This window comes from Pinus tabuliformis, chromosome 5_1 (genome assembly GCF_031772625.1).
Source record: "Pinus tabuliformis cultivar Carrire ecotype Pingquan chromosome 5_1, CPIR1, whole genome shotgun sequence".
Lineage (NCBI taxonomy): Eukaryota > Viridiplantae > Streptophyta > Pinopsida > Pinales > Pinaceae > Pinus > Pinus tabuliformis.
Genome location: NC_142305.1, coordinates 651,613,728 through 651,627,921, shown reverse-complemented (window position 1 = coordinate 651,627,921; position 14,194 = coordinate 651,613,728). Strand labels below are relative to the sequence as shown.

General features: G+C 38.0%; 1 protein-coding gene across 1 annotated transcript in view; it reads left to right on the top strand.

Annotated features, from left to right (window-relative positions):
- The window catches only part of LOC149166679 (glycoside hydrolase family 2 protein), a 471,778-nt gene that overhangs the window by 263,996 nt on the left and 193,588 nt on the right, over positions 1-14,194 (top strand).

Sequence of the window (14,194 nt, the reverse complement as noted above, 5' to 3'; positions counted from 1 at the left end):
ACCTCAGCAGCCTTGCCTTTTTGTCCTTAGACTAAATGAACTCTAGCTTATGGGTGCTTCCCTATCGTTAACTATGCTCAATGTAGTGTACTTGGAGTGGGACTTGTTACCTCTCTGTCAATGGGGTACATATATTTTTTCATTGCATCATTCACCACTGTTGTAAGCCCAAGGTCACAAGTTAAAGCCATTTAGTAATCATGTGAAACCCTGTATATGGTCTCCTTGATCTGTGTTTTGTCAGTTTGAGTTTGTATCTATTTTGTTTTGTCAGACCATGCCCCGTCCCTTGAAAGACTCACCTAGGTGATCTCATCCGTAATTGGATTGGAGGACCTTGGTAGGCTTCTTATGAGGACTCATGGATTTATGGGAGCTTGCATTTGTAGGGGTGATCATTGGTGCATGGGTCAATCCAACTTGCATCAAGGTGCACCTATGCCATTCCACATGGTTAGTATATATTGAGTTTGTAGGTGATCATGGCCTTGGTGTAGTATTGCTCATGATAGCTCTCACATCATAGTAATCTCTTGTGACAAATTTCTCATTTCCCAAGGCAGTTCACACTTCCCTGTGCGAAATGGTGCAGGTGGTCAAAAGGTCAACACATGCTTAGATTGTAGAGTAGGGCTAGAGGATTCCATGTCATGTGGAAATTTTCTGATTGGAGCATTTGATTAAAAGTTTTGGCTTGGTCAAACTTGGTTAGTAGTTCAAGGAGTATTCCATGTGGATTTCTGGGTAGAGCGTTGGACAAAATCTTGCATGCATTACATCAAAAGTGATTAGTACAATGAGACAAAGAAGACCCAGGTGTCAGAATTTGGAGATCATGCAAGGTGTTGGAGATCAAGCATAGGGGCAACATAACATGGAAACCAAGGTGATGATGTGGCAACGCACTAGAGGATGAGGAACAACAGAGATAAACCTAGTATAAATCAAGAATTGAGTAGTAAAACCCATATTTTGAATTTTCTAGGAGGGCAAGGACGTTGGAAATTTAGCCTCTAGGGCCCAAGTTGAATTGTACAAGAGGAAGTCAACGTGGTATTAAGTCAAAAGTTAGTCGTTGGGTCAAAACTAGTCGTTGGAAAGTGGTCTAATAGCTGTTGCAACTACCTTGGACCGAGAAAGTAATAGAGCGGACCAAAAATTCAGCTGTTATAAACAAATAACAACGAAGCGGCCAAGTTTACTTCTCAAAGACAACTCACACCTCCTTGTGTGGACAATTTGAGTGGGAAATAAACCAAGAAAGCTAGATGTTTGAGAGAAGATGGTACCTTTAGGCTTTTTTACCTTTGACCATTGAATCCATTTTCAAAGGGAAGTTAGGATATTTCGACACATAGGAAATAGTTTAGTATAACTTGGTCTAGTATAGAGTTAGGTAAAGTGTGTTTCTTTACTATGTACATTTTGTAACTTACAATCCGATGGTCACGATATGTAGTGATCCGACGGTTCATTCTCTCCTCAGTAATATCAACACTTGATCTGTGGCTTAACACCCGATTGGTCCATGATCTCTATTTAAAGAGCATGGAGGGTCATTTGTAGGTTAACCGTTCATGAGAGAAGCTTTTGTAAATTTTCATTCTTTTATTAATAAATTGCCTGAAGTGGCCACGTTGGCTCAGGCCGTGGACTGTTTCCCTTTTTGAGGGTTTTAACCACATCAAAAGTACTGGCGTATTGATCTGTGATCTATTTGTGAGCGGTGTCCTTTGGTGTTCTGTCTAAGGAACTTACCTTGTAAATTCTTACATGGTATCAGAGCTATTTGAGGGCTGCGTCCGTTGGTGATCCAAATCTGAAGCCGGTAGAACTGCATCCGACTACCGTTTCCTAGATCTACTGTTTCTGACTGCTTTCGGGCTGAGAGGACTGCTCTGTTGTGTTGGGAGCATCTGTTCCAGTGAGGAACCCCTTTTGTTTGATGCGAAAAGGTTTCCGGTAGCCCTAACAACGTCATTTTTAAGATCTGGAGTTATACAGTGTTTATTTGCAGTTTACAATTATTTTCTCTCTGTTTATTTCGGTTTCGGTTTATTTAGCCTTTTTTTTACCGGATCTATACCTTTCATTTCTGCGTATGCTCTTTGCCCTGCGACTCTGTGCGATCTGGGCAAATCAGAAACAGAAAGGAAGGATTTTTCTCATGCGTATGCTCTTTTCCGCTGCGCCTTAGTGTGATCTCGGAAAATCAGAAACATTGAGGAAAATATTTAGTTTCCGGCTAAAGCTAACTTTGAGCCGCAAGGTTTGTTTTTTTTTGTATGTCTGTGTTGGGTTTTGTGTTTTTTTTGTTTTGTAGGGAAAAAGAGCTTTCTCAAAGCAAGCACGCAACCCAAAGCTTCAACCCCCCCTCTCTCTCTCTCAAACTTTTTGTATAGCTCAATTGGTCCAAAGCTAATTTATGAGAGTAGAGGTCTTGAGTTCAAGTCTCCTTTTTGTGGGGGTGGATTTTTCATTTCTGCACATTCCCGCACTTCGTCGGCATCTTCATCAAATTTTCTTCAAAAAGCCATAACTTCTTCATCCAGAAGCCGTTTTCAAAACCGTTTTTTTTGAAACAGCCTAATTTTTCGAGATCTTTCCATTGCAATACTTAGTTTTAGCATCTATAGCTTCTGTTTCTGTTAAAATGGAAAGTCCATGCCAAGTTATTCTTGACAACACCAACTACTTCCAATGGTGGTCCTACATTGTGGATTTACTTAGAAGTAAAGGTCTCTACAGAATAGCCACAGGCCAAGAAACCAAACCGAAAGATGAAGATAAGGCAGCTAAATGGGAAAATAGGCAAGATCAGGCACGTGGGTTGATAGGGATGTCTATTTCTCCATATCTTAGATTCCATATTGCAGAACTTGATACTCTTGATGAAGCATTGAAACAGATTACTAAAGTTTTTGGAATAAAAAATGGACTTAGAGCCCATCAACTTGAAAATGAGTTGCTTACATTGGACCCCAATAATTTTTCTTGCATTGAAGATTTTTTGTCCAAGTTCAAGACCCTTAGACTTCTCTTGGAAGGTGTTAAGGTTAAGAAAGAAGATAGTAACCTTATCTATTCCATTCTTACTAAGTTGGGACCAGCCTACTCTATGTTTGTTTCCACCTTCCATTCTACAAGAGAAGCCTTCATTTCTCAAGGACAAGACTACAAGTCCCCTTCCTTTGATTCTTTTTGTGATTCTTTAATAAGAGAACAAGAAAAATTCTTACACCTTGGTCTTCTTAATCTTGGAAACTCTTCTAAGAAAGCGTTAGCCGCCCAACAACAACCAAATCCAAAGAATCCTAAGAAGTTGTATCCTAAAAGGAATGGTCCTAAACCAAACAAGGTTCCTAAGCAATTTCAGCCTCAAAAATGAAAAATCATTTCAACAAAATGATAAGACAAATAAAAACAAAGGGAAGAAGACTGATAGACATTGAAACTTTTGTAATCGAGATGGCCACTTAGAATCCAAATGCTTTAAGAAGATGGAAGCCTTGGAAACAACAATGAAGAAGCATAACATCCATTTGGAGCACTCTTCAACTTCAACTTCATCTTCAGGAATGGCACTTTCTGCATGTGGTTGTCAAGCATCTCGGTCTGGCTATGCACTAAATGTATCTTCTTCTTCTCATTCTCATGAGTGGCTCATTGATTTTGGAGCTTCTTATCACATGGCCAAAAACAAAGCCATGTTTTCTTCTTTAAATGATTGTAACACCAAAAATATATATGTTGGTGATGATAGATCTCTTAGTGTTGTAGGGAATGGAACTGTTCATCTAGACAATGGTCAGTTTAATGATGTATTGTGTTCCAACCTTATCCTGCAACCTTCTATCTGTATATCAGATAACTCATTCAGGTGAAGGTAAAATCGTTGAATTTTCACCTCACGATGTTGTAATTAAGGACCTAAGAGATCCTAGACAGATTTTAGCTACTGGCATTGCTGATGACTCTACAAGGTTGTATAAGTTTCACAACTTTGGGTCATCAAATCTTCCCTCAGTATTTGTTGCTCATAATGATGAAGTGAGCAAACTTTGGCATGAGCGATTTGGTCACTTAAACTATCGCTCTCTTCAGAATCTATGTAAAGAAAATATGGTGACAGGTCTTCCAATGGTATCTTGCAGAGATGGTGTTTGTTCCGGATGTGTACTCGGAAAACATCATCAGGACAGTTTTGAAAAACGTGCCTCTTGGCACGCCTCAGCCCCTTTACAGCTCGTGCATAGTGATTTATGTGGTCCACTTCCAGTTGTTTCATTCTCTGGCTACAAGTATTTCTTAACTTTCATTGATGATTTCTCCAGACGCACTTGGGTATACTTCTTAAAACTCAAGAGTGAAGTATTTAACATGTTCTTGACCTCTAAGGCCTTTGTTGAAAAACAATCTGGACATCAAATTCTTAAGCTAAGATCTGATAATGGCAGAGAATATGTTAACAACAAATTCATCAACTTTTGCACTGAGAATGGAATTCAAATGCAACATACTGTTCCATATACTCCACAACAAAATGGTGTAGCTGAAAGGAAGAATCGCACCTTAAAGGAAATGGCTAATTGTATGCTTCAATCTAAAGGCCTTAGTCTTAATTATTGGGCAGAAGCAATTAACTGTGCAAATTACATAATAAATCGCTCTCCTACTGAGGTTTTAAAGAATATCACTCCAGAAGAAGCATGGAGCTCAATTAAACCAGATGTAAGTCACTTTCGTGTTTTTGGAAGTGAAGCATGGGCCCATATTTCAGATGAGAAACATAAAGCTTTAGAACCTAAGAGTGAAAAATGTATTTTTGTTGGATATTCTGAAGATGTCAAAGGATATAGACTTATTCCACTTAAGTCCAAAAATGTTATCATTAGAAGAGATGTAAAGTTTGCTGAAAATATATTGGCCTACGAGCCTAGTTCGGTGGATGTGCCACCTCTCCCTATCTCTTCTACTTTTGAAAATATTTCTTCTTCAGATGATGAAAGCGAGGATGAAAATCCTCCCCCACCTTCTCAGAATCCTCCTTCAGCTCCTCAGCTTCCAAAATGGGTTCGTGCTACTCGGGATGCAGCAGGTGATCTTGCCGATGATCCTACAGATCAGCGACGTACACGTTCTCAGTTTGATAGAGCCTCTTCTTTACTGGCTCAAGCTTAAGTGAATTATGATCCTGACACCTTTGCAGAAGCTTCAGGCCATCCAGATTGGGAAGCAGCTATGAATGAAGAATATCATTCATTATTGGCAAATGATACATGGGATCTTGTTCCTCTACCAAAGGGACGAAAACTTGTTAGATGCAAATGGGTTTACAGAACCAAGTATGGACCAGATGGGGAAGTTGATAAACATAAAGCTCGTATTGTTGCTAAGGGTTTTTCACAAGTTGAAGGCATTGACTACACTGAAACCTTCTACCCTGTTGCCAAAATGAACTCTATCCGCCTTGTTCTTTCCCTTGTTGTCTCTTTCAAATGGGAAGTCCATCATATGGATGTTAAATCTGCCTTCTTGCATGGGGACTTTCATGAAGAAATCTATATGGAACAACCTATTGGCTTTATACAAACAAACTCTAGCCTTGTATGTCGGCTTAAGAAATCCCTTTATGGTCTCAAGTAAGCTCCTCGAGCATGGTATGCCAAAATGGATAACTTTCTTTTAGAAAATGGCTTTTCTAGGTGTCATTCTAACAATACTGTCTACACCAAGAAAGTGGGCAAGTCTCTTATCATTCTTGTTCTTTATGTTGATGATCTTATCTTGACTGGTAGTGATCCCAACCTTATAAATCGTGTGAAGACTAGCCTTAAAAGGAAGTTTGAAATGACAGACTTAGGACACTTACATTATTTTCTTGGTCTTCAAGTCTTGCAATCCAAGGAAGGTATTTCCCTTTCCCAGTCCAAGTATGCCTGTGATATTCTACGCCATTTTCACATGGAAGACTGTAAGCCAGCCCCTTCTCCCTTTCAGTCTGGAGTCAAACTTTCAGTCACTTGTACTTCTCCTGAAGTTGATGCTACCTTATACCGTCAACTTGTAGGAAAATTTTTGTATCTAACCCATACTCGTCTTGACCTTTCCTTTGCTGTTGGCCTTGTTGCTCGGTTTATGCAAAACCCACGTGAAAGTCATTGGAAAGCAGCTAAAAGAATACTTCGTTATGTTCGAGGTACAATTCAGTTTGGGATTCATTACAGTGCCGAAGCATCTCCTCTATTGGTTGGTTTCACTGATTCTGATTGGGCTGGTGACCCTGATGATCGGAAGTCTACTGCAGGTTATGTGTTCACTCTTGGTTCAGGACCTATTACATGGGCTTGCAAGAAACAAGGTGCCATTTCTCTTTCTTCAGCAGAAGCAGAGTATCGTGGTGCCGTAGAAGCTAGTAAGGAAGCCTTGTGGCTTCGTCAGATCCTGTCAGAGTTTGGCTTTCAGCAGCAGCATCCGACTACACTTTGGTGTGATAATCAAAGTGCCATTCAACTATGCAAAGATCCAGTCCAACATCAGCGCAGCAAACACATTGAACTGCACATGCACTTCATCAGAAAGCTCATCCACGACCATGTTCTTGAAGTGCAATATTGTTCAACAGATGATCAAGTTGCATACATCTTTACAAAGGCTCTCACAGAGGCAAAGTTCACTAAACTTCGATTTATGGTTGGAGTTCAGGAAGTTGTCACTAAGGGGGGATAGGCTCTAGTGCGTCCTTCCTTCTCCTATTGTGTCATATTTGCAAATCCTTCAATCCTATCCCAAATTGTTCTTAAGGGGGGATGTTAGGATATTCCGACACATAGGAAATAGTTAAGTATAACTTGGTCTAGTATAGAGTTAGGTAAAGTGTGTTTCTTTACTATGTACATTTTGTAACTTACAATTCGACGGTCACGATATGTAGTGATCCGACGGTTCATTCTCTCCTCAGTATTATCGACACTTGATCTGTGGCTTAACACCTGATTGGTCCATGATCTCTATTTAAAGAGCATGGAGGGTCATTTGTAGGTTAACTGTTCATGAGAGAAGCTTATGTAAATTTTCATTCTTTTATTAATAAATTGCCTGAAGTGGCTGCGTTGGCTCAGGCCGTGGATTGTTTCCCTCTTTGAGGGTTTTAACCACGTCAAAAGTACTGGTGTATTGATCTGTGATCTATTTGTGAGCGGTGTCCTTTGGTGTTCTGTCTGAGGAACTTACCCTGTAAATTCTTACAGTCGTGGCATCTATCGGGAAGCTTAGTCAATTTGACCCCCTTGGGGAACAATTAATTATATTTTGTAATATTTCCAAGGAATTAAAAATTTACAAAGTCTTGATATGTGGAAGAAGAGCAATAATTTTATTGAGAGTTTTGCTAGCCATTAGAGATTTTTATATAAAAAGCCAGGCTCTCCTCTATTGTAATTGTTATAGTTCACTTGAGACAAATGCTATTGATTAATAAAGAGATCATCTATTTGCAAAATCTTGTACTTTATTGTATAATTGTGGAGTGGTTTTTGTTAATGTTTCTTTTGTTTCTATTGTTATGGGCATGTGATTCAAATCTAATTCCATCTTTCTAATAACTAATATAAGTAATTTAATCTTAAGACTAATGTTCTTTTCCATTGAGGATCTAATACGCTATGTGGAAGCAAGCAACTAGGGCCTTCCCACTTGTTTGTTTCTTTTTTTTGCTAGTCTGTTCAAAGGTTTCAAACCACTTTGAAAGGGGGCTTTACTTTTCCAAGGGTTTTGTATTTTGCCGCACACAAAGGACGAAGGTTGGAAACACCACAAGAGAAGAGTGCTCCTAAGGAGGGTTAAAAGCAATGTTACCAGACTTGGAATTGGCAATAAATCGACAAGGCAAAAGAACGAAGAGTTTTAATCGGATCGGGAAAAAATCGGCAAAAATTCGGTGAATTCATTAAATAAAAATATAAACATATTGAATTAAAAAAAAACATTTTTCATTAATATTCGGTAAAGGCATGTCCAAACAATGCATAATATCAATAGAGATCCAAAATATCATGAATGAATAAGTATCTCATATATGTTATGAGTCCAAACATAATCCAAAGTACTGAGTCTTGACTCCTAACCAGTGACTACATAGAACCAGAAGCATATGCTTCTAAAAGTTTACAAAAAACTACATACTAATTAGGAAAAAATCAGTAACTAAGAGTCTAAGACTCTTTAGAGTGAGAACTAGAAGCGATTCCTCCCACTCCTTCGCTTGCTTGACTCTCAAAGTTCTCTAAGTCATGAAGGCTTAAAAGAGTAGCCTCCTCTAATTGGACCTAGTCTGCCCCATTTTTATTTTGCAAGTCTATCTCTTCAAGGTCGATTGGTGAATGATCCAAACTTGTCATTATCATGAGACATTGAAATGTGAATTAAAGTTTCACTTGAAGTTTGAAGTTTGAACTTTAAAGTACGAACTAGATTATGAAACCTTCAAATTCAAGCTCTCGAGTCTCACCTAGTATTTGTTTGTTACAAAGTCATAGATTGTAATGGACAAATACAAGGTTATTTAAGCATTTATGTGTCAATCGGTTGCGCTTCTTAGAATGTATTTTCTCAAGCATGCTCCAGTTGCGCTCACAACTTGAAGCATTGCATGCTTGGTTTAAGATTCGAATGGCAAATCTCTTCAAATCTGGCGTATCACTACCAAAATTTTGCCATCAAAGACTTAGCAAGTGGTAAGGGTTTGTGAGTAGAAGTACTAAATAGTAAAAACTTAAAAAGACAAGAAAATTTAATAAAACATTTAACATACAAAATAAAGTTTAAACAAATTTAATGAATTGATGAAGCCTTCAAGCTGGGTACTTGGCAACATCTGTTATGAAACCAGCTCAAGAAAAGATAGAAAAGATAGATCAACGCCTTAGAATTCAGCCTCTTCGAGGGGGCAACCTCCTTTACATTACATAAATGAACAATTCTTCGATGATACAAATGAAAAGACCTCCTTTCTATATATAGGAGTCTAAGGGGTTATAACATAATCAGAGCCGACATAACAATAATAATGTAAGGGCACAATAATAACAATAGTGGGCTTCTATGGGGCACAATAGTAACAATATGGGCACTACATGGGTACATCAATATAATAAGTGGGTTATACTAATAACAATAAGGGGTTACACTAGTAGTATAGGGGCCTAACATGCCCCTCTCCTTCAAAAAGCGTTGTCCTCAACGCTTGAGTAGTTCTTGATGCTTCTGTATAAAATTCTTGTCCTCCCATGTGGAATATTCAGCGGGTAAGTTCTTCCACTTGATGAGATACTTTGAAATTGATCGATTTCGTAGCTGTCGGGTTCTTGTTTCTGTCACTGCTCCAGGTTCCAATATGATTTTTCCTTCCTCTTCAATTTCTGGAAATATTGCTTGAATTGGGATCTTTTGCAACTTTTGAATAAGTGGCCATACTTCTTCGTCCTTCTTCCATTCATCCCTTGCTTCGTTTATCCAATCTGGTTGGATAATATAAATAGCACAAAACAATGCTTCCACATCCTCATCCTTGAAGAGTCTTCCCATTCGGTAAGGTCGCCATTTTTTAAGTGCATGTAGTATTGCCAACATTTCCTTCTCATAAATAGCTTGCTTGAGATGTAGCAGTAAAAATACCCAATCACCTACATCAAAACATTTTTCACTACCTGTTGTTTCGTTTGATTTTGCACCGAAGTGGCGTTATCCTTTAAAAGTTGGAGAACTTGTTGTTGATGCTCGATGTGATCTTTCTCTGCTTGAACCTTTTTCTTCTTGATATGTCCTTCTATCTTTTGAGGAGTGGTAATTTCTTCCAGTCCTTTACAAGATATGGTTGGATTCATTTCTTGATGCTCGATGTGATCTTTCACTTCTTGAACATTTTTCTTCTTGATGTGTCCTTCTATCTTGATAGTTTGAGGAGTGGTAATTTCGTCCATTGAATTACAAGATATGGTTGGCTTCATTTCTTCTTTCTCGATGTGATCTTTCACTTCTTGCACCTTTTTCTTCTTGATATGTCCTTCTATCTTGAGAGTTTGAGGAGTGGTAATTCTTGCCAATGCTTTACAAGATATGGTCTGATTCATTTCTTCTTTCTCTGGGGTGGTGTCCTGGCGTATATCCTCTTCTTTTGATGTTTCTTGATCCTTTTCTTCCTCCTCTTCATATTCTATGTAAAATAATTTCTTCTCAGCACACCTATGACCTTTAGTGCATTTGCTATCACAATTGTAACAAAGCCCTTTTTCTCTTTTTTCTTCCAATTGTTGTGGTGTAACCCTTGTAGGTTGTGGAAGGCTGGGAGAAACAACACTTCCATCTTTATAGTTGTGAGGGGTATACTTCCTGGTTTCTATAATTTTGCTTTCCATTATGTCACAAAGCCCTTTTACTCTTTTCAATTGTTGTGGTGTTGCTCTAAAGAAGGTGTTGCTCTTTGTATCCTCATAATGTGCTATCATTTCCTCCGTGAAAATTAACCACGTAACAAGTTTTTTACGAGAACAAAGCCCTTCATACCATAAAAATTGATCTGGTTCTAAATATGAAGATGCAATACATACCTTTTGTAACAGTTGTACACCATGTAGATCAAAATATTGCTCCATCTGAAGTATCCAATTTACCGGATCCTTGCCATCAAACTTCCTCATCTTGCTTTTTCTTGATTTTAGGAGCGCAACCTTGAAACGACTGTAACTCTGTACTTTCAGATCTTTAAGTTCTGAAATTGTGAACTATAGTAGCCCTTTGTGTCCTCTTTCCAATGCCACCAGTATGATCCAAATTGGATTCTCTAAGAAAGAGTTATGCACAATCTCCTAAGATGACCTGATTATAGACCTTTCCTGAAGAGCAAAATTGTATGAAGTGCCACGTGTCACTGTTTCAACCTTTGGATTTGAAAAATGCATACAAGAAACTACAGTCCGTCCTCTTTCTGTACCTTCTTACGAAATTTCAATCCGATCCCCAGAGAGAAAGTTATGACGATTTTCCTCAGGTCACCTGTTTTGAATGTAATTCAGGAGTCTGCAAAAAGACCAACTTCCTCAGATCATATCTCCGCAAATATCGCGTGAAAAACTCTGAAATTCGGATCCAAGGTTCAGTGCGATTTCTTCTCAAATGGGTTTTTTTGCGACTTCTGAAACGTCACAGAAAAAAAGTTAGAGCGAAATGCCACGATGACCTGTTTGGAGCAGCGAAACCCTAGAGTCCAAAGCTCTGATACCAAATGTTATGAAACCAGCTCAAGAAAAGATAGAAAAGATAGATCAACGCCTTAGAATTCAGCCTCTTCGAGGGGGCAACCTCCTTTACATTACATAAATGAACAATTATTCGATGATACAAATGAAAAGACCTCCTTTCTATATATAGGAGTCTAAGGGGTTATAACATAATCAGAGCCGACATAACAATAATAATGTAAGGGCACAAGAATAACAATAGTGGGCTTCTATGGGGCACAATAGTAACAATATGGGCACTACATGGGTACATCAATATAATAAGTGGATTATACTAATAACAATAAGGGGTTACACTAGTAGTATAGGGGCCTAACAACATCTTAGACCTTTATCTTATAGCATTGGTATAGGCAAACAATTTAGATGGTGCCCTATAATCTTGTAGTTGGGAAAAGAAACGACTTTGAAATTATGGATCAGGGAAGCACCTTTCCATGCATGTCATAATTCCTCTGCCAACCTCCCCATCCTAATTAAATTTGCTCTTATCATAAAAATATTGTGGGTTTAAGAAGTACCCAGCAGCATGTAAGGGGGAATGCAATTGCCTATCCCAACGTGCATCTATAATGTCCCAAAGAGGCATGTACTTTGTCTCATCATCCCCATATCTTTTTTTGATGGCGTCCTTTGCGAGATCCATCGCCTCATAAATGTAACCCATAGCGGGTTTGTCACCATCAACCATCCTGAAAGTTCAAGCATTCAAATTTAAAGAAATATGAAACATTGTAAATAAAAAGAAGCTTGAAATGAAATTTAAAAAACGAAAAAGTTAAAAGATTTGAAGTACCTGAGAACTCTAACAAGGGACTTCGTCACAACAATAATCTCTTCAGCATCTTTCCAGAAACCATCATTAAACACAAGTGCAACAATTTCAATGCCTTCAAGGGTCTTGGAATGTTTAGATGCCATCCACTAAGGTCCCAAGAACATCCTCTTCAGATTTATCTTTTGCTCAACCACAGATTGCAAAGATATGAAATTTGTTTCAAATCTAGTCACTACAGATCGAACAATTTCCTTACCTTCAGTGTATTTTCTCATCGTGTTTAGGACAATAGTGTGGTTGTATAGGTATTTGGTTATGGATTTTTCCTTCTCCACAACCTCATGTATCCAATGAAACTTACCAATGTCCTCAAGCATTAAATCTATGCAATGGGCAGCACAAGAGGTCCAAAAAATAGTGGGGTGCTTAATCTCAAAAATTCTACAAGCAGCCATATAATTAGCTACATTATCGATGACAATTTGTACAACATGTTCTTCTCCCACTTCTTGAATGACTTCCTCCATCATTTCACAAATATGTTGGGCAGTCTTAACCTTGTCTGAAGCATCCACTGATTTGAGAAACATTGAGCCTACAGGACAAGATACAAGGAAATTTATTAAAGTTCTATTCCTCTGATCTGTCCATCCATCACTCATGATGGTGCACCATGTTTCTACCCATGATGAACAAAACTCAGCTAGCACAAGCATGACATCTTCAACACTCTCTAACAACAAATCTGTCCTAAGGCTCTCGGATGTAGGGGCTTTGAACTTTGGACTTGCAACAACAATTGCATCAATCATAGCTTGCCAATAAGGACTTCTAGCACAGTGGAAAGGTATGTCAGAATAGTACCAAAATTTAGCAAGGACCTTCCTTGCCTGACTATGGATATTTTTTTTCCAACCAGTGGCATCCAAGGTAGGTTGGGAACTGGGTTTTGTGCGGGGAGCAAAAAAGGTGTTTATGTTTCCACCTCTAGTGTTGAAGGAAGAACTCATTTGGCCTTGAGTTTGACTTGGAATTGGAGACATGTGTGGGAAACTTGGGAACGACATTGAGGATTCAATAGAGGGAGGTGACAATGGGGTAGTGGAAGAAAAACCGTCAACTCCAAGAGCTCCTATTTCACTATTTTGCTTTATGAGGGTCTAAGTCAAATGGGTTCTCCCCCTTGAGATGTAAAGTTGTAAAAGTCATGATGTAAAGTGTCTTGAGGGTTAGAAAATGTTTTAATCCCCTCATAAGTCCTAAGTCCTAGGTCCTAGGTGATTTTTCCAAAGGCTAAGTTCGAGGATCCATTTAAAAATTAAAAAATTAAAAAATTTTAAAAAATAACTGAAAAATAAAAATAAAAAAAAATAATAAAATTTATAAAATAAATTAAAATAAAAAAATATAAATAAAAATAAAAAAATAATAATAAAAAAAATAAAAACTTAAAAATAATAAAATAATAATATTTTGAGTAAATAAATGCAGAATTTCAATTTTTTAATGCATTAAAAATTCGACGGATGAGATTAAGAGATATCTTGATCCTCATCAACGGTCGAGATGATTTTGACATGGATCACTCGAACTAGCTGTTGGGAATTTTTCCTTTAAATAGGGTGCTAGGGGTCATTTGAGATCATATTCGATCTGTAAGTCTTGTGCTGAAGAAGCTCTCTTGTAAACTTTTTCTAGTTCTAATAAAGAAAGACTTTGGGGTTAAAAATCTTGCTGGTGTTACTCTTCTGAAAATGCTGTAAGATTGTTTTATTTTTCTGCATAATTTTATTTTCAACCATTGAGGATAGCTTAATGAAGATTGATCTAGGCACAGGTATCTTGTTTGATCTTTGGGGTTTGAATGATAGTTTAGATTCTGAAACATAGTGGCAAGTATCTCCATTTGATTTGGGTTTCACTATTGTTTTCTCTCTCTATGTTAATGGTTGATTTTAAGCTGTGCAGGAAATCTTCTTTTTCAGATTACCGGGCGTTAGGGGAAGTTCTCGGCTGAACCAGCCAACTCCCGGATTGTGTTTTCTGAAAGAGCCCAGCCAGTTCTTGATCCCGGGCTTATCATTTGAAATTTTTTATTAATGCATGCAGGGTTTTCTGA